Source organism: Dermacentor albipictus, chromosome 4, assembly GCF_038994185.2.
Source record: "Dermacentor albipictus isolate Rhodes 1998 colony chromosome 4, USDA_Dalb.pri_finalv2, whole genome shotgun sequence".
NCBI classification, from domain to species: Eukaryota; Metazoa; Arthropoda; class Arachnida; order Ixodida; family Ixodidae; genus Dermacentor; species Dermacentor albipictus.
This window is the reverse complement of record NC_091824.1, coordinates 11,004,913-11,026,049: the sequence shown is the minus strand read 5'-3', so window position 1 is coordinate 11,026,049 and position 21,137 is coordinate 11,004,913. Positions and strand designations below refer to the sequence as shown.

General features: G+C 48.8%; 1 long non-coding RNA gene across 1 annotated transcript; it reads right to left on the bottom strand.

Moving 5' to 3' along the window:
• Positions 1–12,181: 12,181 nt before the first annotated feature.
• On the bottom strand, positions 12,182–15,130 carry LOC139059029 (uncharacterized). The gene is made up of 3 exons (XR_011513813.1): positions 14,726–15,130; positions 14,488–14,656; positions 12,182–12,310 (listed from the first exon to the last, which is right to left on the bottom strand). It is a non-coding gene; the product is annotated as an uncharacterized lncRNA (long non-coding RNA).
• Positions 15,131–21,137: the final 6,007 nt, after the last annotated feature.

Genomic DNA, 21,137 nt, shown 5'->3' with positions numbered 1-21,137 from the left:
TCCCGACTATTTTCTTTTGCGTGTGTGTATTTGGAGTTGATGCACAGTTTTCTTTATTTACTTATTTTGGCTACATTGCGCCAATTGCGCTTCCATAGAATAAAGAAACGCGCTTCCGCGCGCTTGCCGACTCGATCGCAAGGGGACAGCCAGGACAGCCTGATCAACATCAATATCAGCAGCAATGGCGGATTTGCGCTTGCCGTGGCGCTTGCGAAGTTTTCAATAGTTTTCGCCTTTTAAGTGATTCTTTTGCTATTTTAACGTGTGGAGGTTCATTGTACGTCTGTTTTTTCAAGTTTGGCATGTGTTTTAACACATGTGAAGGTGTAGTCTTTTCTTCTTCAGCGGATATATGTACAAGACCCCGTTCACCGTCTATCAGGTAAGATGTGTACGTATGCTACACGCAAGCGTAGTGCTTCATTAAGCCACAGTGCACTACAAAGTTAAGCATGAACGGTACACAAAATTCACAAGTTCTAAGTATTGCCAAGAACAACCATTGATTGGCGAAGTTCTCACAGGCGTTGCAGAAGTTGTTGGGCGCGGCAGTGCTGAACGTAGCGTTAGCGGCTTAAATCGTGTTTTATTACTAGTAACAACGTGTCACTATTTCATATTATTGGCGGCGTCTCCAGGACACCAAATCGGTAACGGGGACACCAGAGCTAGAACCCGGACTGGTCCATGGGTTGGGGCTCGCCGAGGCCTGCGCGTAATAGTAGTATATCTATGATGCCCGTAGGCTGTGTGTAAGTCGTACTTCCCGAATTTTCTGACGCATTTTAAGATCAGCTGTCCGCTTTCGCGGACAAAAAAGCAGGGGTCGGGGTGGTCCGTGGGTTGGGGCAACATAACCTGCTTCCAGTTTGGGACCGCCCTGCTTCCAGTTTTGATCCCTCCGCTACCCCTTGGGTACCCTGCCGCCTCCTTGATTATAATCTAATGCTCTCCTGAGGCCTCTGTTTGCCGGTTACATGTGCCCTCCTGGAGCAGTACTTGTAAATGAATCCGATCTATCGTCGCAACGAAAAAAGCGCCCCGCGACTTCTACAACACAGTCAGAACCTTGCCCATTGGTTTACCTATGTGTGGCCGCAAATACCTGAAACTCAATGCCAGTTCAACATATTTGTTGGCAAGGGTGTCAGGTCGTTGCTTTGTGTGGAATCGGCCTTTTCTCAATTCTTAAGAATTTAACTGGAATGCACCTGACCAGTGCTGCTCTGTGGTGCTTGCCACCAATCCCTTTGACAGGGAAGACATGAGTGTCCCTGTGCATACACTTTATACGCAGTGGTGTGACCGCTTCCTTTGGGAAACTACCACGTTAGCGATATTGTGAGCGCAATGTGGCTTTCCTTCATCTTCCTCATCCGTACGTAGTGTGTCGCTTCTTCCTCGCCATAGCTAGCTCTAGCTCGGCAAGAATAAAGCGGTTCCTTAGAAGTGGTGAAGGTGCTGGGGTTCTGCATACCAAGGGCGTATAAGGTAACAGTGCTTGTGCCTTTAATATGTCGCATTCGATCATTTTGAGATGTGGTGGTGTTCATGCATTAGCACAATTCCAGGACATCCACAATGTAAGAGGTACATGATTCTCCAATTGTATACTCTCTCCAGGCCTTTCTCACAACCTCAGCACAAGTAGTGGGAGCATAAAAAAAACTGACAAAGCTGGTGCATGAATGTTGCCCAGTCAGAAAGATCTGGCTCTTGCATCAAAGCCAATTTTTTTTTTACATTGTAGAGGCAGACGGGCATGCTGTGAAGTTTCTAAGAACTGTCCCACCATTGCTGACTCTGTTGTACATTTATCAAACCACTTGATTCTCACCAAGCTCAAGCTATGGTGACAAAGACGCGCCACATGCTTTACAGTCACATATTGCACTCGCAATACATCTGTTATGCCAGTTTGCCGAAATGAGCATGCACAGTAGTGACGAATTCACTATGCGTGCACAGGGATTCGCCTTTCCTGTCCTATGGGCTGTTGGCAAGCATCACAATGCTACACTCGTCAGGTACACCTCAGCTTTCAGTATGTTTACATTCGGTTGCATGAACATGGAGGGAGTGCGTTCGCTGTAATCAGTACCACACATTTTGCTAATGTAGGCTTGAGTGGCTTTCCCATGCCTCCACTAAATAGTCGGAATACTTCCATGTATGATAGAATGATGAGCATTTAACCTCCAGACATGCAGCAGTCTTTACACCACTGCAAGGCAGAAGCAGCCTTCTCACCATGTTCACGCTCAAATAAATCCCATTATTAAGGCATTTTATGGGCCTCCCAAACCGCCTGCACCACCTGAATGATGTCACTTGTTGTTGCACCTGGCTGTTCATTTCATTTGGCATCCTCTGTTCGCACATATTCGTTTCCAATAATTCAAGAAAATTGCAGGGCTGGTTCGCAATCTTTTCTGTTTTCCTTATTTTTTTTATGGCCTTGTAAAACTGAGAAACGATAATGAAAAAAAGAAACAAAGGCTGCCTTCCTGTTCACCAGTGAAAGCATTGTTGCTTAGAAAGAGGCGCAGAAAAAGATGTATATGCATGTCGGACAGCCTGCACAAGGTTTTATCTTTGTCTCTTCAAACATCGCGTACCTGCGTCAGTGGACTCGCTGTTCTGTAGCATTATCCCTGGCAGCGGAAGCACTGTCCCAGAGCTCTAAAGAGTCATCGGAAGCACAGTGCTAAACCTTCATCCTTGAAATGTGAAGAACGTCACTGGACAGGACGAGAGATGACAAGGTGAGACTGATTGGGGCAATGTTGTGGTGATGGGTGCCACCTGGTTGAGCGCACAGTATGGTCCCCTGTCCTGAGAAAAGCTTTTCTGGGAGCTCTACACAGTGGAAAGGGGACCAGAGAAGTACAAGCGCACCAGGGGAGAAATGAAAGTCGCATTGTGAAGCATGGTACTGTCATTTCTGGTTGCTTCATGACGCAGTAATGATAGTCGCAGCACAATATTTTCAATTTATTCTGGCAACTCACAATATGCAAGTGAATGCTGCTTACTCTGATCATGTGGCTGCGTTTCAGTGCTTGGATATTTAAGGCCACGTTGCAAAATGCACAAGAGATTTATAATCGACTTCGTATACACAGAAAATACAAGAACAGTTCTAATAGCACTGAAAAGACAGAGCATTCATGGCGTCGTTCAAGCTCAGTGTCCTTGAGCGTGCACAAGAACTAGTCTAACTGATGTTATGACTGGCCTGTGTGGTCAACGATTTGTGTCGCGCCACCAAAGCAACAGCGAAAGGCTGGACCCTTTAGATACGCCGAGCCGCCTGCAACCGTTGGAAAACGCCTAGGAGGCCCCAATAGCAATAAGACCTTATCATTTGTGCAGGCATTTTCGCCTTCTTACCCATGGCTTGCACAACGCCCTGATGTCTGCTTAGTCTCCACAGTGTTGTCTCCCTTCAGCAAGTGGGACGATTAAGCTTCGTGTGTGCATTCGTTCTTTCTCTTCGTCCTCGGCAGGGAAGATGCCAGCGTTGTGTGCGTGTGTATGCGCATGTCAGTGCCTTTCCTTCTACTGAGCCAATGGGGGTTAGAAAATTCGTTGAACACTTCCATGTATCGAGCGGCAGCCGCCAGCCTGGAGAGTGTTTTCTCTCTCCTTTTCTTGAGCGAGGGTATTCCAAACACTATAAAGGACGTCTTCGCTAATGGACTTCAGCCTTCAGTTTTTGAGCAAACTAGCATGTCTGTCGCTCACCATCGGGAAACTTGCAGAGTTGACCACTCCGTAACAATGTGAAGTAAACATTCATTGCTACTCGTTGAATTGTTGCCGTATCTCCTGCCTGGCCCCCTCGGCACTCATGAGCCGCTGCAAAATGCAGTCAGCGGCACGATCCGACAACCAATGGTAAGCTCCAGACCACCAAGCCCACGCTACTTCCACAGTCTTGGGTTCCCATCTTTAATATGGAGCAGCAGCAAAAAAAGAATTGACATCTGTGAATAAGGTATGCGGATGTGGGCTGCTTCCCTTGAACATAGGAGGCAAATGCCTTCAGGAAGTTCATTTGCACTTTGTTATATGAAAAGGCGTCTCACCAAGATTGGAAGTTGCAAACCGACAAGTGCAGTGCATAGATCACACACTAACAATCCTGTCTCCAAATTATCAAAATGATGCACAGTGGGAAAACAACTGAAATTTTAAACAAAAGCCATCACGGTCTCAACGAAGCCCTGCTTCAGCCAGAGTCAAGGTTACATGCACAAATGTCTCTATGTAAAACGTGCTGCCTGCAATATCACCAACCATGGCACGTGACTTTCGTAAGCCAACCAATGTTAAATGCCATCACTGGCTGTGTGCCCCACAGCAAAGAAGGAAGAGAAGAAAAAAAGGAAAGAAAAGACGGCTCGTCATGCGAGTGTGACGTGAACCCTTGGCTCCGTCATGGGGGAAGATGAAGGAAGATCACTTGGAGGCAAAGGGGTTGAGTGCCGTCACTTTTAGCACTCGCCTCCTGGCAGCGTGAAAATGCAACATTTCAATTTCTTCCATTTCCTTTAATAATAAACTAATTAGAAATATTTGTTTGAGGAAATGCTCCCTTGACGGCATCTTACAACTTCCAATGTACCTATAACTAAAATTTGCCATGGTGCTTAATGAGAGGGGCTTTTCAGCCCAAATTAGATCCTGCAGACTATAGTACTGTATGGAAAATATGGTACATGGAACTGTAAAATTTAATTTTCCACAGCAATTTCTACCTGTGCAGTTGGAGTTGGCTTTGTCATAGCATAGATATGAGGACCGTGAAACAACCTTTATTCCCTAAAGATCCTGTCCTGTAGTATATTTGAGCATTTACATAAAGGCATGGAGACCCTCAGTGTGTTGCAATCTAAGTGGCAGCATATAGGTGGTGTGTGCTGCCTGTACAGATGCCACTGTAAGCCATCTATGTATTGGCGGATTTCTGAATTGTGGATGGGAGAAGGCTCATGGCTGTTCTGCCTTTGCACCAAGCACTGCAGAGCACAGTGCTACAATTTTCTGTTTGTGCAGTTTGAAGAAAATTATTCCTGCAGTGGCAGTGACTACACAGAAAATGCACCCTACGAGAGTGGACAGAGTTCCAATGTGACTGTGGTTTGAAATGGTCCAGCCCCTGTGTATACAAGCACCGATTTTCCCAGACAAGTGTGACAGTGCCTGGCTTTGAATGCAGTGTGCTGCTTCATAAATATTGCAGTTGCCCAGCACTAAGCTGCCTGGATTATGTGGTTGCCATAATGACTTCTCTGTACCCGTGGGACAAATATTTGCACTCGAAATAGCGACAGCAGCCATGCATTTCCTGCTGACATAGAATTAGGTTCCACAATGTCATCTGATGTATGCGCATGCTGTGATGTGGTTGGTGTGGCCATGCTCTTTTTTCCTCCCTTCAAGTATGCTGGTAAACTGCCACTAGTTGCAGATGTCTGCAAGGAGTGCACACTGTGTGAGTGCTGCACATGAATTGAAATTACGATCACCACAGTGATGATAAAGGACACATTGAAAGGTAATCTGACAACACTTATCAAGACTGTCTACAAGTTTTCTGTGAGAGATTTCCTCACGGTTGACAAAAACCATCTTAGGGACCATTTAATGGGGTGTTACCGCCCACATTATGAGATGGAAGAAAAGGAAGCCATTAGGATTTCTCTGGTGGTGCAAGGTGCTCAAATAGATGGCTTTGAATTGCACTAGACCTAAATATTATCATTCTTTCTGTATGGGCACATAACTTCTTTGCCAACCTCTCTGTCATCTCTGTAGCACATTAATTTAGGATAGTAACTCCACTCTGACGCAGGAGATGAAAGTGCATGCCAGACATGCTGACCACACTGACTTGGAGAGTGCCACTTTCTTAAATGTGGCAAAAGTCTGTGTTTTGGGCGAAATAAGAGCTCATAGGCAATTTTTATCTGTGATAAACAGAAATATGTGCTGCCAGTGGTCAGACGTCATTGAGGTCGAGCTTCTCAAGCAAGTAGATGCCATCGAGAAGACCAAAGAAGCCAGTGATTAACCATTGTGCGCAGCAGCTTCAGATGGCAAAGTCCAGCTGGGGTTTCTCTGCACAAGGTCACCAAGTGGCATTCCTAAGTAACAGATATTTTTTACCCTAAACTGCTACCCTAGAGTGGCTGGAACACGCACCGTTCGTTCCAAGCATGCAGCTGTTATCAAAGCTTAGTTTAGTCAATTATTGAGGCTTAAGATGGTTTTAATGAATGTACATTAGGAAACAATTGTAAAAGAATGTAAAAAAAAATTTGAACTGTGTTGACTCTTTGGTGGCATACTGTTGCTATTCCTGAAGTTACGTCCTCAAATGACTTATGCTCCAGGTATTTGAGTAAAAACTATGGGTGTGGAAATATCAATTTTTTAATTTCAAAGCTAATTCGAATAATGAAACCTAAGTGCGAAGCGAATATTTTTAAATATGAATACTATTGGTATTGCAAAAATCCATTTCTTTTCACCAACCATAGGTGCAAAATAGTTATACTACATAGACTGCATAGCAAATAATGTACAGGGATATTATGCTTTGTCGTTAACAAAATTCTCTAATACAACACTTTTGTTTGACAATGTCATAATTGTAGTTACTTAATGTTTCATGAAGCAAGGACAACAGCTCAACATGTTCGAAGAGCAGTGACACCTAGTGCATGTCACCATCGATTCAGACATCAAAAAGAGCTGCTTAAGTGTCTGGTATCAGCAGGTCGCTCTTCGCAAGCCGAGCCAACAGCGGGCACCACGCTTACACCATCGCTCAAACGGATCTTCATTTTGGACCAAAATGTCATCATGCAAATATCTTTGAACCTGCGATTGTGGTAGTGAAAATTTCTGCCACGAGTGAAAATTTCTGCTGGTTGATAAGCTCATCAGAGTCTTTCCACAGTGCTGATGTGGAAGTGGCCCGTTCAGAAGCTTTTGTTCTTGAATGCATACTTCGGTTCCTTGGTGATGAAATTACCCTTCCTTTCTCTAAATCCAAGGGCGAGATCTCGCATTCTGAATGTTTGCTTGCGCTCTCATTATTCGCCTTCACTGTGCTTTCGTCAGCGGTCGTCTGCTTGGTGAAGCGGGAGCGCCAATTGAACACTGCCTACTCACTGATGTAGGAGGTGAAGCAAACATTCAGAAAGTTAGAAGCTGGCGCAATTTCATCCCAGGTTGTTAATCCAGTTCGACATTGAAGCATCCTGGTAGTATTAAAGTACTTTAGAATGAGGTTCCAGAAGCATTGCCAAGTTTGCCACTTGGTGAAATTTGTAGTTTGGAACAATTTAGGCTCTTGGCGAGATTAGCAGTGAACACAGAGGTTTTCACATGGTGATTGGTGTTGTCCAAATGCATGAAGAGGTCACAGTATAGGTATTTAAGCTAGTGTCGGGTAACCATAAGCACCCGCAGGGGCCCCGTGACAGTGTCTCCTTTAACTTCAGATATGCTTCACTGCATGATGATAAATATGCTTCGCCGCATAACACCACTCTGCTGCAGCAAAGGTGACTTAAACCGACAACAGCCGAGAAGGTGCAAATAGCACTGCGCTGCCTGGTTCTTGCTGTTGGCCTTATTTTTCTTCTTTTCACAGTGTCTTTACTGTAAGTGCACTCCAGAGTTACAATGCAGGAATATGCATGTGTGCACAAGCTTTCTTTCAAGAGTAACTCACGATCATAAGTTACGTCATCATGGTTTCGTACTATGTTACGGCATCATAAGCGAGACATAATAAAGGGGGCCTCAAAGGCTTGCGGGAGAGACTAATCTTTTGTGCGAGATTGTGCTATCCTTGCTGCACACAGTGCAATATTATATGACTCATGTCTATGGTGGCATTGTCGATTATGAATGTTTCCTTACTGCGTTAAAAAAATGTAGTGCATCTTTCAGATAATAATGGCATTATAGCTTCAGAGTTGTTCCAAGTTTTGGGGACTTGTTCACTAAAAGTACATTATTAGAAAAGCTTTAGAATGTCTAGGTCATAATTGCATTTGAAGAACTGTAAGTCTTCCTACACATAGCAATTAGTAGCTTACTGTGTGATGTTGAAGGTGGTTTTTATTCATAGGCCCTACGCAGAGAGCAGCAACACAATGCCTGGCATGTGACCAGGGTTCTTAACAGTGTTTGCATTTCCAGTGCTCGTAACTGATTCCAGTATTAATGCATAAATTTGCTTTATGAATTCTTTGTAGACAGAAGGTGCTTGAATATTGGTTGCATGAAATGCTCCAATGCACACTGTATACGTATAGGGTGTCTTTTATTACCATACAGATTTTCTTGTTTTCAAGTTATGAGCGCGGAAAATGTGGCATTCTTGCAGAGGAATTCCTCTAATGCACTCTCATTTCTTACAAATCTTGAAAGTTGCACCTAATTCAAGATATTCATCATTGAATTTCACTGGTAAATCGAGGCAATATTGGAACTGAGTGTGCTGGGAGTGCAGAAAAGAAGGTCCCGCTATCTCATCAGATGGAAACATCTTGGCCAGTCATTGTAGCTGCTGATACGACACACTTTGCCTGGCAAGCATGTGCGTCAGTGTGCCATGTCAGGCTATCATTTAAGCTTTGTCCCACACTTCTTGACGGCACTGCCGCCTGATGTGGAGGAGGATGCACCAAGTTTTGATTGTACTCAATTGAGCGCGATAATGAATATCTCAAAATAAGTGCAATTTTCGAGATTTAGAAAAAGAAAGGGTGTGCATTCACATGCGACTGCCTCCAAATATGCCATTTAGAAGGCTGCCGCCAAGTTACTAATAAAAAAGTGACTGAATTTTTCAAAATTAATTTTCTGAAACTCGCATTATTAGCAGCATAGTGTGTCCACCTCACCTAGAAACTCCTTTGCAAAAACGCCGGGCTCTCCGTGCTCAAAACTTTTTGCTAAATATCTGCATGGTTAAAAAAAAGTAGATATGCACAATTGTTTATGCATGAAAGTCGTACACTATCACTTTTCAAGATTTTTGCCCTTCCATGCAACACCAGAAAAATTGGAAATAGAAGCTTCAGGTGACCTATCTGATTTGTTGCAAGTTGCATGGCCACATTATTGTTTTAATTTTTCGCTCTTACCTTTTACTGTGATGTCGCCACTGCAGCAGCTCGATCTCGATGGCTGTGGCTTTTCATTCCAGGTCACAAAGCTGCACCCAGGTAGAGGCAGATTCCAAAAATGCTTGTGTACTTAAGTATAGCTGCACATTACAGAATCCGAGGCCCTCAACAATCATCCGTAGCCCTCTTGTAGCCCACGAGTTCCTTATATTTTATTAGGATTGAAGAGCAACGTTTGTGCTATATCCCTCTATTTCAGACGAAATAATGTGCATGCAAAATTATATCTTCATTACTTTACACCATAGTACCAATATCTGTCGTGCGTTGGTTTTTGATGTCTTTGCATTTGCTATAGCAAGGATTTTTAAACATCAGCCACAAAAGAACCAAGAAATGGTGTGTAGCAGCTCCCTTCTTTTTTTAATTGGCGGCAAGTTTTGCACTCGTGTACTTCAAAAGAAGTGTTACCTTCCTGCTTTGGAACTTTGTGGTTTTGTTCTGCCAGCTGCTTGACCAAAACAAACAAAATGTACTTCGGATATTCCACAATTCTGTATGCATTTGGTACAATAAAATTTGTTTCAAGAATGGACAAATGCAGTGATGGTTGTATTGAAAACTGCAACATGCCAATTTTAGTTTCATGCTTCATTAATTTTCTCAGAGCCCCAAAGAAAGCATGCGAGGTTTGAAAATATATCATGCGACGAAGTGCTGGCCTGCCATGACATTAGTGCACTCGGTCTAGAGAACTGATTGATGCTGCACATACATTGAACATGGTGGCCATGACCATCCCTCATGAATTGGCATTCCCTGCCTAAACCACCTCACCAACACAGCCTGTTAACAGCAAGAAAGCTGACGAGGCTTCCAAGAATTTCTATGCACTATTAGTATCGCCCTACTGAAATTACTCCATTTGTTTGCTGACAATTGTCTTGACAAAAGTGGAAGCCGAATCGGTTGTGTTCGATCAGTTTTATTTACATACAACCTATTATAATGTGGACCTTCGCCTCTTCAACTGTTCCACAGCTGCTGCTGCCATCTTGCATGCCACATCGAGGAGGGGGGGGGGCAATGTACATGGCAGGTGCATGGGAGGATTTTCCAAGGAACTCTGGAAAGCTGTAATCAAATTGTGGGCAAAGTTTAAAAAGTCTTAAATACAAAAAGGGTGAAGAGTATTGTAACCTTGTACATGTTGATCACACCACATGTTTCAGCTGCAGCTGTAAGTGCCTTGTCTCAACCAAGCTACAGTTCTTGCAATGTTCCACTTTGTGATACTCAGTATGAATTGATAAGACTAGCTGCTATTCTAGTGGTTGTGCAGGCCACAAGGGAACAGTGCCTGGCCTTTGTGCTCGTATGTGTAAATTTCTCTCTGTCGGTCTCGCCCAAGCCACACCAAAATGTTATCCACAAGTGTCGTGTCAAAAAGGCCTGGCAACATCTCGTATTAAGCCGTTTGACCCATTTTATTGCACTGATGCACACGGTGCAACCAAATGTAGGAAATGACATCGCCTAGGTGATTAGTAAATTACCCTTCTAAAATACCACAAGAGCAACTTTGCTGTGGCAAGAGCCTTAGCAAAAACATAAGAGACACAAAAATGAAGGAAAAGCGACACCTTCAAGTTCCCGCACCAACTCACCGTGACAAGCACAGATTTTGACAGTGTCTGCTTGAGCTTAGTTATTTGGAGATACATGCAGTTGAATGCTTTTACGAGCATTGAGATGCCCCACTATGCTAGCTTGCCTTTTATGGCTATAGAAAGTTCTATACTGCCACAAGTCTGCCTATTCCGATTAGAATCTATATTGAAGCTGCTTTGAGCAACAGGTGGTATTCTATTTCAGCGCTAATGATTGAGAGTAGTGTGCCTGGAAGGAATAGACAAAAGCATTGCAGAAGCTGCAGTACTTTGTGCTCGCTGAATGATCATACGAGAAGGTAAAGATGCCATCAGAAAGCATCTTTCGTATGGAGTCTCTTTAAAAGAAAAACACTACAACTAGACATGGTGACAGTTGTGGGCAAACTAAAAATATAATGATAGTTCAAGGTGTGGTATGGCATGTTTATGCTATTTCTGAAAAAATAAACACGGCAAGTGTGTCCATGCCAACAATTGACACAGGATGTGCAGATGCAAAACTGCAATACAGCACCACGCCGTCAAAACGACAGTATGCAAGTGGTGGTCCAGCATCAAAACTTCAATGTCCCTACACTGCAACACTGGGAGGCCATGCTGCGTGACAGAAGCCTGGGTGGCCAGCAGGCACTGCTCTGTCAGGCACAGGACGTGGCAGCAACTATTTCTCCTAAGGATTCAATAAACGGATTTCTCTACCTCACCCGCCATGCGATGCGCCATGTGAGGGAATGACAGTGCCACTACTCTCACAGGATATGGATGGTGCACAACACCACCTTGAGCATCGGAGCGCACGTCTGCCTGTGAGCTCTGTGTACTACGAACACAAGTGGTGCATGCAAGGTAACATTTAACACATCACTGCCAAATGCCATCAACGAACAGAAGCAGCAAAGAAAGCTGCTTACATAATTTTCACAGTGTGTCGGAACTGCATATTTTTTACATCCTGTCAGCACGCCGCATTGTTCATCACTGCTAAAAAGTGCATAGTTGCATGGTACTTTTTTTCGATTTTGTGCACTTTCTTTTGTCTTGAAAAAATAAAGCAGATGTCTCTCAATGAGCCGTAAGTACTAAAGTTGCTCAAAAGGGTAGTTTACTGAATTGATTGCATTTGAGTACTGCAGGCCTAGTTTCTTTCGGTCTTTCTCTTTTAAAGCCTCGGCACAAGTTAGCTGAAACACCCTGTATACTGGACAGCTTGCGTGGCTGCCCGCACCGCCGAGGCGGAGTATCTTACGTTTTTGTGGTGCACTTGTCGCCGTCTCGTGGCACCGGTCGTCCATCCTTATCGCGCACACGCCAGCGTCGTCTGGTGTTCCCATTGGCTGCAGCAAAGCGGACAGCTCTGACAGGCAGGAAAAAAAGTGGTCCGCGAGCGATCGGGCTTGCTGCCTCGTTTAACGCCTGCTTTTATCCGCCTGGCCAAGAGCTTTGCCCGGTTTAGCCGCTCCGTCTTCAGTGTGAACGTGCCTTTAGAGTAAAAAATCAACAGCTTACGCTTCCACATTTTTGCTTGGTAGCTACATTCAATTTGCTTGCTCCTCGTCTTTTAGATGTCTAGGCTCCTCACATTTTAACGTGGCTGAATAGTGCACAAATCAGAAACGAGAGTTTCTGTGGCCTAGCCTTCTCACACTTGCAAGGATACCATCCAAAATTGACCTATTTTTCTTATGGGGTGCCCACTGATTATGAGGATGCTGACATCGAAGGATCTCGAGTGGTTCTCTAGCATTTTGGTGACAAACGGAATACAGTAAATGCGAGCTACAATTGACTTGATATCTGTCAGCACCAATGAACGCAGTGGTTAGTATTCTCACTAAATTGAGAATCCAGCCCAACAGCAGATGGACACCAGTGGTTTGAATCCCCCGTGTTGGCAAATTTAACTGGCTGCAATCAAGCATTTAAAAGACACGCACTTAGTTCCATCCCTTCAATCTGTGAGCATAATGAAGATCAAAGGTCAGGTTATGTGGCTGCAGCACCTTCTGTTCATGCAGCATACCTTGTGTGCAAGCCACATCTATTTACAACAGAAACAGCGCTTTCCACCCGTGAGCAAATGTTTGGAGTTAAAATATGGTAGAATTTTTTATCCAGCCAACGCGTGCACGCTGAAATCCAAGTGGTACAGCCAATATGTGCCTGTTTAATCACTGCAATGCATTGAGACACTTCCGACAACGCACGGCTGTACCAGAAAAGGTTTTAATTTTTTTCACTAATGCCATGTACTTATGAACTTTTATGAATGTACCTGCAGCTTTCGCAGGCTTTCGAGTAGCTCGAGCGTAAAGTGGCCTGTGTGTTATTGCTATTCAGCCGGAGTGCAATAGGAGCCAGTCAAATGAGTAAAACATGAAGTCAATGTGCACACAAAGACTACATGTACCCTTGCATGACTTCGTGCCACAGGTAGCTAACAGCTTCCAATTCACAGTTCTTGTAATATGCTTGTGGCAGCCATCTACAGTGATCTATTTGATTTAACGGGGATGTGTATGTTAGCTGAAAAAGAGAAAATATGCTAGGAAATATACTAACACCGATGGATGCAATATATTCTTTCCGGTAGAGTTTTGCACAGAAAAGTTAGCAGATTCCATGCATATGTGAAAATCGGTTATAAGTGAAGCCTTTGTAATGTTCAGTAAAATGCAACCACTCGTTCACTTCTATAACTCTGCACACAATGCATGTCCTGGTCTCGTTTAGTCCATTTTTGTCCATACTCGGTTGCTTTCGATGCTGACTTTCCGACTTCTCTGTGGCTGACTTCTTAAATTTCCTGTTGTATACTTAATTTCTTGCCTCTTGTTCTACGTGTCTACCCAGTGGTACATGTTGAGCTGCACTTAACAGGTAATCCAAGTTGCCATTTGGACACATGCCAAGCAGCACATATCCAGTGCCATACACAGTGACCAATATTGGCAGGACTGCAGCAGCCACCACCCACTGAGCAAGGAAGAGGCAAAGAGGGTTTCGTTTTAAGAACCGCTCATTAAAGTTATTCAATCAATCAATCAAAAATATATAGCAGCTTGCATATGTAGGAATGCGATTTATTCGCGATGCTAATAATTTGATCACCTGTTTTGGTAGCTGTGGGCACGAGAAATTTAGACACCTAACCGCACCAAAATTCAGCTATTATGAAAACGCGGAATTTCGATCAAAAGAGTCCATTTGCCGCTGTGGTGGTTTGAAGGACGGCGACAGAATAAACCAAACATTGTAGAAAGGGAAGTAAACAATCTGCGCAACCGCTCTATCGCGTGTTTGACAAAGAAATTGACGAAAAAATGTGCTTAACGTGATTCAGAAACATGTCTACACGGGAACGTTCAATGGTAGAAATTAACTTCACCGCTAGAGTAGCGAAGTTGCCCTGAATAGTGGGACCAATATTTTCCGACCGCCCAACAAAGGGTGAAGTGCGCACAGTATGTACGGCAACACTTGCTTGGTTCACCGCAGTAATGCCACCCTGTAATGGAGACAACTACGACAAACGGTCCGCATTTCTTCAGCAGCGAGCAGCGAGAAAAAGTGAAACATCTTTTTACCGAGTCAGAAATAAGCCAAGCGTGTTCCTGACGGTACGTAACGGCATGCCGCTGGAAAAAAGGGGTCCATACCTCGGGGTTCAAATTCCGCAGACACGGCATGCGCTTCAGCGTAGCCGTCAATTTGCGGTTGAGCAAGCGACGTTTTTGCATTTTCTGTTCCGCATCAGCATCTTCTAGCCAGCGAGAGAGCACCTTGAAAACCAGCGCGACGGGCGCCGTCTCGCTGAACAATCAAGGCCTAAAATTTAAAAGAAAACACAACTATTAGCGCTTATTGTTTCAAATTTTGTGATTTCAGTAGACTTACCTTGATGTTGTTGCATATTTCTTGTAGATCCATGTTGCTTTCACGGTCATTTCCGCCAACATAAAGAACGGCGAAATCGACACGCTCGAAGCGCATCGTGGAGACAGCCCACGCCAGCCACACTGAATTGTAGCCAGCAAAACTGAATGTGCAGTCTTTAATAGACTCAATTAGGCGCAGGCGCGACCTATTAAAGAATTTAACCTGACTCGCCGACAATGACGCCGCGCAAGGACGGCATGACTGAACACGATCCAGCGAGGCGTAACAAGACCACGCGAACGAACCTACGTGAGCCGGCAGAAACCACAGGGATTTAGCAGCAGCACCTAGCAGCGTCTTTCCCTAGGCGTACAAGTACCTATCTGGGGGCAGGGAGTACGGCACTGGTTCACGTCACATCCGGTTTGCCTCTAAACCGGGTACAGCCGGCCTGCGGGGATACGCTTCTCCCGAAACACCTGCGAGTCTCTCCCCTCCGGCCGCCCAAGGAGCCCCTCCGGAAAGCGCGGGCGCCATCTCTCGGCGTCCCGACGAGTCGACAGCCACCTGCTTCGCGCCTCCCCCGATTGAGGGCGCTCCTGGCCCCGCCCCCAACGCGCCGTCTGCTCCCGATGGCGGCGCGCCTCCCGCAGCGTCGTCTGCTAGCTCTCTGGCTGCGCGCGAGAACGATGCTGCCGCGATGGAGCTAGCGAACGAAGAACCCACTGGCTCGTCCCAGCAGGGCTCCGAGCACACTGCTTCGCGATTCCTTAAGGACCCGCCACGCCAACCTGCTCCTCTGCCGAAACGCAAGGGGAAGAAGCACCAGAAGCACATGAAAGCTCCTGTCAATGCCTCGCCTTCTTCCGACGCTGAGGACGACTTGCGGCGCCCACCCGCTCACCATGTCACCCACAGCGTGCCTGCAGCGGCCGTCCAGAGGAAGTCACCACACGCCAGCGAGCCTACTTCAGACGGCTTCACACTCGTACAGTCGAAGGGGGACAGGCGTCGTGCGAAGGCCCTCGAGACTGCTGCTCTTCCAGTGGACCCTGCGGTCATTGGCACGGTGCTGTTCCGCCCTTCAGCACCCGGCGGAGCCTTCCAGGGAGCACCACGCCTTGCACTCGCTGCAGCCCTCTCCTCGCGGCCCGGGGTGGCAGCGGTTCGCGTCAACCACAGGCGCAACATCGTGGCCGCTGATACCACCACCCACGAGTGCCTGGAGGGGCTGCTCAAGCTTACCGAGCTGCACGCGATCCCCGTGACCGCTCGACTACCGGCTGAGCGGGGCAAGAGCACCGGTTTTCTACACGGGGTGAGCGGGCTCCCTGCTGACACGGACCTGCTGGGAGCAATCGAATCCAGCGTTCCGGTGCTGTCGGCGACGCTGGGCGGGAGCACCGCCACCCTTCGCTTCGCGGGACCGGTCCCCCCTGAGCATGTACGCTTGCTCAAGCTCGGGTTCAGGGTGAGGCCAGCCAGGCCCCGTCCAGTACAGTGCCGGCAGTGCGGCCGCTTCGGGCACGCCGTGGAGTCCTGCCGATGGCCGAGCGATTGCATCACATGCGGCAAAAACCACGCGGCGAGCGTCCCCTGCCAGACCATCCGATGCAGAAACTGCGGGGGCTCCCACAGAGCAGACACTCCCGCTTGCCCCAAATGGCAGGAAGAACGGAGGGTGGCCACGATCATGGCTTCGTCCACCTCGGCACTGTCGAGGCGCGCTGTCAGGGCAGCAGTACGCGAGGAGCAGCGGTCAACCTCACCCCCGGCACGGTCCTACGCCAGCGCACTGAAGGGCCCCAGCCCTCCACCGAGTCGCCCAGTGCCAGCCCCGCGTGCTTCCCAACGACAGCACAGAGAGGAAGCCGCCGCCCCACCTGCCCAGACCACTGTGGATCAGCTGGTAGCAAATCTGCTGCTCACCATGCAAGCAGTCAGCACTTTGCTACCAGCTGACCACCCACTCCGGACCATCTGCCTGCAGGCAGTGGCTAGCCAACAGCCACCCAACCAGCATGGCTAGTCGCAACACCAAACGTCGGCCGCGTATCCTACAGTGGAACGTGCGTTCACTGCGGCGTCGTCACGCGGAACTAGCCGCGCACCTACTCCTGCACGAGTACGACGTACTCGCGTTGCAGGAAACGTACACGCGCGACGGGGACTGCAGGCTACCGGGCTTCGTGGGCTACCACAGCGCGACCACCTGCGAGCTACAGACTTGCGCGAACGTGCCGTGTTGTGACCCGTCCCACCCGCCCGGTCGCTCCCGCGCTGCTGTTTACATCCGTGCGAGCCTTGCTCAAGCCGTCGTTCACGTGGCCGACATCGTCCCTGCCTCCGTGGAGTGCGTGGCTGTGACTGTGCGCGTTGGGGGGGCCGACACTTGTGTCGCCAGCGTGTACGTGCAGCCCGTACGACGGTGGGATACGTCGTTCATCGCGAGCCTCATCACGCGCATCGGTGGCGACTGTGTCGTGTGTGGTGATTTTAATTCTCACAACACGGTATGGGGCAGCGCCCACAGCGATCCAAGTGGCAGGGACTTGCTGAACTGCATCAACTCAACGGGCCTGCTCATCCTGAACACAGGCATTCCCACTTTTGTTCGCCGGAGGGTACACAGGACTGCAATAGACCTGTCGCTCGTGAGCGAGCGCTGCCACTACGAGTGGGTCCGCAGCCCTGACACACAGGGATCGGATCACTACCCGATCTGCCTCGACCCGCTCGGCTTCAACCGCACCAGAACGTGTACGTACCGCGTCACGGACTGGTCCAAGTTCCGATCACTGTGTGCCATACCCCCTCCGGCGAACACGGATTTCGTCACGCATATTTCAAGGTGCGTGAACGCCGCCACCAAATCGTGCGTGGTGCCTGCTGGAACGCCGGTTCTCAACTTGCGCGCTGTCCGTCGTCGCGCCGAACGCCGCGCCATCAGAAGCGACAAGGTGGAACATTGGACGATTTATAACCGCCTTGACGCTGCATGCCGCCGTCACGCCAATCAGCGTCGAAACCAGAGCTGGCAGAGCCTTTGTGTGTCGTTGGAGGATAGTCGCGACAAGTCGCGCCCTTGGCGCATTCTCGCTGCCCTCCTTCACCCGAAGATCCCCCGCCACCCGGCACTCTCCATCGCAGTAGCTCAGGGCTTGAGCACGCAGCAACTGGCAGAACTATTCGCGGATTCCTTCGCGCCGCCGTTACCCGCTGCACGCCCCGTGAGTGCACCCTGCGCACTTCCGCCGTACAACAGGGCTCAACTGCTCGCTCCCCTGCGCTATTTTCCAACGCGTGCAATTTTGGAACATGTCGAGGTGTTGTGTTCGGCGGACTTTACACTCAGTGAGTTGCGAAGGGTGTTGAACACGCGTAAACGACGTTCCGCGCCTGGTGCCGACGGACTGACACATCAGGTTCTGAGGAACATCGATGCAGCGCAGCTCCCCTCACTTCTCGAAGCATTCAATGGCGTCTGGCGCAGCGGCATCATCCCTGCTGAATGGAAGGAAGCGATCGTCGTGCCCATACTCAAGCGCGGCAAAGCGGCCACGAGCACCAGCTCGTATCGTCCAGTGTCGCTCACCTCGGTAGCCGGCAAAACACTGGAGGCCATGGCTTTGCACCGCCTTGAGTGGATCGCTTCCGCCCTTGACGCTTTCGCCGCCGAACAGAGTGGGTTCCGACGACTGCGCTCAACAGCGGACTCGCTCGCGGACGTCGTGGCTACGCTTGAGGACGCGGCAAGTCGCCGTGAGGCTGGATATCTTGTGCTGCTTGACGTGCAAGGCGCATTCGATGGCCTGCCCCATGCCACCATCACTCAAGCACTACATGAGCTGCATGTCACCGGCCGCCTCTTCGACTACGTCGCGGCCTTCCTCAGTGACCGCACGCTCAGAGTACGAGTTGGCAACGCGCTCAGCTCCACCCGAAGCGTGACTTCCGGCGTTCCACAGGGAAGCGTCATCAGCCCGTTTCTCTTCAACCTGGCACTGGCAAGGCTCCCTGATTACATTCCGAAGCTCACAGCACACGAAGTCCGTGTGGCGATTTACGCCGACGACATTGCGCTGTTCGCGTGCGGGCCCACGGATCCCGGCTATCCAGTACGAGAGTCACTGCAGTCGGCGATCAATGCCGTGGATGAACACCTTGCCAGCATAGGGCTACAGCTCTCGGCATCAAAAACTGAGGCGCTGCTGGTGCATCCCCGGTCTCGTGCGCGCTTCGAAGTACCTCCTCTCATGCTGCGTGGACGCCCCCTCCCGTGGCAGAGAAAAGTACGTTATCTCGGCCTCAATATAGACTGCCGGCTCAACTTCGACGCCGCCGTCTCCCAGCTATGCAAGGACTCGAAGAAGGTGGCCGGCGCCGCACGCTCCCTGCTCGCCCGTGGTCGTGGATGTACACCGCAACTTGCGCTCCGCGTCTACAACTCGGTCGCAACGTCGCGTGCGCTCTATGCACTGCCCATTACCAACGTCAGAGCTGCCAACTGGAGGGCGATCGATATGGAGCACCGCACCGTAATCCGACAACTTTACGGGCTTACTCGCTACTCGCAAGTGGGAGCAACTCTCGCCGAAGCGGGAGACTGGCCGCCCTCACTACGCGCACGGAAGCAAGCGTTGAACCACGTCGAGCGCCTTCAACGTTCGCCACAGGGACAACGCCTCGTGTGTCGCCTCCATACCCTCGAGGGCTCGGGCATGGGCCAGCGTGCCACCGAATTCAGCACACTCATCGCGTCGACGCCCCAACTCCTGCCCCTGCCGGCCTCGCCGCACGCCTCCGCGCTACTCGATGTCAACACCACGGTGCCGGGCGTCAAATCCAAGCGTCGAACAGCTGTTTGTGCTATGCAGCAGGAAACGGCCGCACTTCTGCACGAGCGCTTGGAGGGCCGGCTGCTTGTTTACACCGATGGCTCGGTGGCGAGTGATGGTTCCGGTGCGGCAGCGTGCACGGCGCCGGATATTTGTGCTACACGGCAGTGCCGCCTTCGTGTTGTGTCGTCGTCGACGGTGGCCGAGCTTGCTGCGATCGACCTAGCGGCCGACCTCCTCCTTCAACAGTGCAGTGTTGTTTCCGCCGCGATCCTTTCGGACTCGCGCGCGGCACTGTGTATGCTGGCAAAGGATTACGTGGGACCTCCGCTGGTGCAGCGCGTCGGCTCTAAGCTCCGCCATCTCGTCAGCCAGGGCTGCGATTTGGCGTTGCAATGGGTTCCGGCGCACATTGGCCTGCAGGGAAACGAAGCCGCCGACGCTCTCGCAAAGCAGGCGCACTCCTCTCGCTTCCCCCTCGCCACCTCGGTCAGCGGTTTCGACGTGGCGAAAACAACGCTCGCTCCGCGCGCAGGGGTAGCGTGTTTCTATTTACGCCCAAGCCCAGCGCTCGACCGCTGCGCCGCCATGCGCCACTCGCGCGTACCACGCTTCTGGGTACTTTTTTTGCTGAAGCACCACGGCAAGCGCTCTAAATCCCCTAGATTCTTCTAGGTACTTGGGGGACTAGGGATGTGTTCCACGCCTGGGCGCGCAGTCTGCTTCGCCAGCTCGCCAACGGCCTTCGGCGACGCCCCGCCGTTCTACGCGTTTGGGTCTTCGGCAAGAACTCCGTTGTTTTTGTGCGCACACACTGCGGGTCTACGCAGAGTGTAGAGGTAAGCATTTCCTTGTTTTTGTTTCTGAACTTGGTGTGATACTTTGGCATCGCTGTGTGGCGGCTGCGTCTTGGCTGTTGTGTGGGCTGGGAGAAGGCAAACGTTATATACTGAACGCTATACTGGTGCAGTAACCCGCGTTTCTCACCGGAGATTAAGCGTACGCTTCCGTCTTTTGATGCTGGTGTCTCAGCTTCACTGAAGAAGTCGCAAATACACTGTGAAAATTGTGGCATTTGAAACAGATCAGCCCACGAAACATGCTTTTTAATTGCTAACGCGCTTCTGACTGGTGTTGTAAGTCGCGAGCCACGTTTTTCTTCGCGAAATATGTGTCCAGCCGCCAAGTTCTGCAACACCAAGTCAGAACTTAGCCGTTTTTGTAACCCACGTTGCGTGGTATACGCACCGCGTTCAACGAATTTCGATTTTTATCATAATGTGGTCTTAGTTTTATGTACCCTTCCTGTTTCATGTAGAAACGTTTTCTACGCTAGATTTCCCTATTTCACTCATGTGATTAATGGCTCTATTACTTTTTTTTGTGATCATTTTGTACCATGCTGTGCCAAAATTGATGATTTACTTGGCTTCTATTTTCCTGTTTGAAGTACTACATTCAACCACTGTGGTCACGGTTTGGGTCTTTTGAAAAAGTTACAAGCGATTTAGTTGACGTATGGGTTTACTCTCTTCAACTGCTAAAAAATACAATGTGTAAACATATTTTTATTTATCTTGAATTTAACTCTT